The sequence below is a fragment of the Vombatus ursinus genome, unplaced genomic scaffold (assembly GCF_900497805.2).
Source record: "Vombatus ursinus unplaced genomic scaffold, bare-nosed wombat genome assembly UNPS02009573.1, whole genome shotgun sequence".
NCBI classification, from domain to species: domain Eukaryota; kingdom Metazoa; phylum Chordata; class Mammalia; order Diprotodontia; family Vombatidae; genus Vombatus; species Vombatus ursinus.
This window is the reverse complement of record NW_020949351.1, coordinates 7,427,297-7,431,614: the sequence shown is the minus strand read 5'-3', so window position 1 is coordinate 7,431,614 and position 4,318 is coordinate 7,427,297.

Below are 4,318 nucleotides of genomic sequence, written 5' to 3'. Positions count from 1 at the left end.
TGTAATGAATTTTAATACATTTATGACTATGCAATCATATTATATTTATGATTGTGCTACATAATACAGTTAATGCCTTTTAAGTGTAGTGATGCAATTCTACTCCCTACCTCCAACAACAGAATGAAACACTTGTAAAGCCTTTCTTTGAATACTAAACAAATCAATAGAAAAAAAATGCAGGGTCAAAATGTGGGAGATAAATCTACATTTGGTGTACTCTTTAACTACCATTTTAGGCCTTTATTCTGATAATTTCATCTCAATATTCAGTTCCTAAGCACTTTTTTTTCCTGAATCAAATTTTTGGTATAATCAAACAAAACTCAGTCACTATTTTATCAGGTACTAGAATTAAACTCAAAAAGGTAGAATTTATGTAATAACTTAAGTAATTTATATTTGTCATATGTTAATTATAAAGATCTTAACAACAGGAAATATTGCTATTTTTTTTACCTTTTTATTCAATCGTATATTGATGGCAGATGAGTACAGATATATTTTCTTAAATGACATTTATTGTATTTGAAGGATTTAAATGTAAAGTATTTATAATGGTTATTGCTTATTTAGAAACATTCACACCCATCAATACCTCTGGCATTATATATGAATTAGAAAAAATGGAAAAAAAACCTAATGTTATTTTGAGAATCTTTGGAAGATATTTAAGATCACATATATTTTTCCAATTAATCAAGAAGCGAATATTTATTAAGCACCTATCCTATGTCAGGTGCTATGCTAGAAGGTAAGGTTATAATCAGAAAGAATAAAACAATCCCTAGTCACCATGAACTCACATTCCAATGGGGAGACAACAAATACATGTGAAATATATGCAGTATAAAGTGAATGAATAAAAAGATTATATATTTGTGTACATATGTATGTATGTATGTCTGAGTGTGTGTTTGTGTGTATGTGTATGTGTGTATAATACTAGGTAGTTTGGGGAAAAGGCACTAATAGTTGCTAGGATAAGAAAAGGCTTCTCACAAAAGATTGTGCTTAAGCTGCATCTTAAAGGAAAAGAGAGCCTTTTGAAGCAGAAATGAAGAGGAATACATTCCCTGAATGGGGAGGGGGGGGAGGCCAATGCAAAGGTACAGAGATAGAGAATGTAGTGTTCGACAAAGAACATAAAATAGATCAATTTGGCAGGATCATAGACAGAAGAACATGGACTTATCTCCACTGAGGGAGAAAAATTGTATGGTTATCTAAAGGCTGAACAGAGGAGTTTATATTTTATCCTAGAATCAAGGTAAATATTTATGTAGCACTTACCATGTGCCAAGCACTGTGCTAAGTACTAGGGATACAAATGCAAACAAAACATAAAAACAAACAGACTAGCCTTCAAAGAACTCCCATTTTAATGAGGATAAGACAACACACAAAAGGGAGTTGAAAAGCAGGGAGGGAGAAAGAAAAGTTGGAGAAGGGAGTAGGAAGTTCCCAAGCTAGGATTTAGTAGTGAAGTCCAGATATTGAAGAATGGATGGTCTGGGCCCTTTCTCCATATGTCAGTTCTAGAAAGAATTCACAAATGAGAAGAGGGGACCCACAGAGATGGAGCAATAAGGTAGCTGAGGTCTAGCGAGGAAGTCTGGAAAATGAAGTATGGCTGGTTTGAGCAATAAGAAATCATTTCCTGTTGGCTCAGATAGGAGCCAACTGGAGTTGGTCGAATATGAGAATCACATAGTCAGATCTATACATAAAAAGGAAAATTACTTTGGCAGCAATACATAGGATAGAATGAAGTGGTGAGAGAGTTGAAAAATGAAGGCCAATTTGGAAGCTTTTGTAATTATCTATATTAGAAATGATGGGGGCCTGACCCAAGATCATAGCTGTGGGAATGAGTGGAGGAGTCAGATGCCAGAGATCATAAAATTTGACAATTGAATGCATATGTGAAGTAAGGGAGCAGGAAAGAGTCCAAGATAATGTTGAGATCATGAACCTGAGAGAAGGTGTTACCTTTTTTCAGAAATTGGGAAGTTTGAAAAAAGGGTATGTTGAGGGATGAAAGATAATGGATTCAGTTTTAGACATGTTAAGTTTAAGATATTTCCAGGAAATTCAGTTTAAAATGTCTAATAAGCAATAGGCAATGGAGGACTGAAACTCAGGTCATAAACTAGGGATTCCTGTATAGATCTAGGAAATATCTTTATAAACATTATAGTCAAATACATGGAAAATGATGAAGTTACCAGAAGAAAATTTGTAGAGGAAGAGAAGAAGCAGACTTAGAAAAGAATCTTGGGGAATACCCATGATTAGGGGCTTTATTATGGATTTTTTATTTACTAATATTTATTTAAATACTTTATTTAAAAAGGAAATTGAAAAATTGAAATGGAGCAGTCAGAAAGATGACAGGTGAATCAGGTCAGAGAAGTGAAATAAAAACATAAGGAAGAGAGAATATCCAGGAAGAGAGAATGGTCAACTGTGTCAAATGTAGCACATTATTCTCTTATTTATTTTTCCCCCAAACTACCCATAATATAGATGCAACAGAATTCTTCCATTTTTCCAGCCCCCATATCCCTAAGATATGACCCACCATCCAACTGGGAAGCCTCATCTTCTTGGAAGTTTACTTTATTATGGTCAAGGAGCAATAATATTGTAGCTTACTCCATCCATGTGGAGATCTTTGGCACTCAAGGAAATGATTCACGAAAGAGAACTAGCAAATTCTGAGATTCTGCAATGGAAAATGAATTGTCTTTCATCTTTTTGGGTTCTATTGATTTTTTTTTTCAATAGGAGCTGGAGCAGGAGCTTGGAGACAGATTTTTTTTAAATGCTATCTATATTTTTCAACCTCTTCTTCCCATTCAGACTCTTCCATGGCAAGGGGATGGTACTTTGGTTTGAAATACAGCCACTGGGGCATATTTGAGTAGGAAGGAACAGGTACTACATCATGACCAGGCACACCCTAAATCTGATAATGACGCTACTATAAATCCTGTTTGCTGGTAGTCTGGTGAAACAAGGTAAATGCCCTCCTTTCCCTTAGTTAATTAATCAGAAAAGACCATGAACAGACATTTCTTCTTTATGACCTCATACGTGTACATTTAGGAAGTTTCCTATATGTACTAAAGACACAGGAGGGAGCAGTTATGACAAGGAAATGTTCGCTTTTCTTTTACATTAAAAGTCTAAGTTATTAGGGTTATATGATAGGTGACAGAATCCATGGATATCAATAGAAGTGATACACAAAAATGAAATATTTCTCAGAGTAGGAATTGCTGAAAATATTTTGGAAGAAAACTGTGATTTCCTCGCTGTAGCAAACTATTTTTTTTCATTTAATAGTATTTTTCCAATTACATGTAAAGATAGTTTTCAAAACTCATTTTTTAAGATTTTGAATTCCAAATTTTTCTCCCTCACTCCCTTTCCTCCCCCCCTCCCCAAGACATTAAGCAGTCTGATATAGGTTATGCATGTACAGTCATGTTAAACATATTTCCACATTAGTCATGTCGTGAAAGAACAATCAGGACAAAAGGGGAAAATCATGAGAAAGAAAAAAAATAAAAAGTGAAAATAGTATGTTTCAATGTGCATTCAGACTCCATAGTTCTTTCTCTGGATATGGATAGCCTTTTCCATCCCAAGTATTTTGGAATTGCCTTGGATCATTGTATTGCTGAGAAGAGCTAGTCTATCATTGCTGATCATCACACAGTGTTGATACTACTGTGTACAATGTTCTTCTGGTTCTGCTAACTTCACTTAGCATCAGTTCATGTAAGTCTTTCCAGTTTTTTCTAAAATCCACCTACTCAACATTTCTTACAGATCAATAGTATTCTATTATATTCATATATCACAACTTGTTTAGACATTCCCCAGCTGATGGTCATCCCCATAATTTCCAATCTTCTACCATCACAAAAATAACTGCTATAACATTTTTATACCTGTGAGTCCTTTTCCCTTTTTTATGATCTGTTTGGGATAATGACCTAGTAGTGGTATCAAAGGATATGCACAGTTTTATAACCCTTTTTATAACCTTATAGTTCCAAATTGTATAGCAAACTATTAATGAGGCAACTCTATCAAAGTTAATCACAGCTAATCAGCTACTTGTAATCCTAAAGGATTGCCTGGTCCTGACTGTCACACAGTCAGGATTCATCAGAAGCATGATGCATCCATGTTTTCCTGACTTTGAGGCTAGCTCTATATCAATTTATACTTCAAAAACTCTCCAGCCTATATATATATGTGTGTGTGTGTGTGTGTGTGTGTGTGTGTGTGTGTGTGTGTGTGT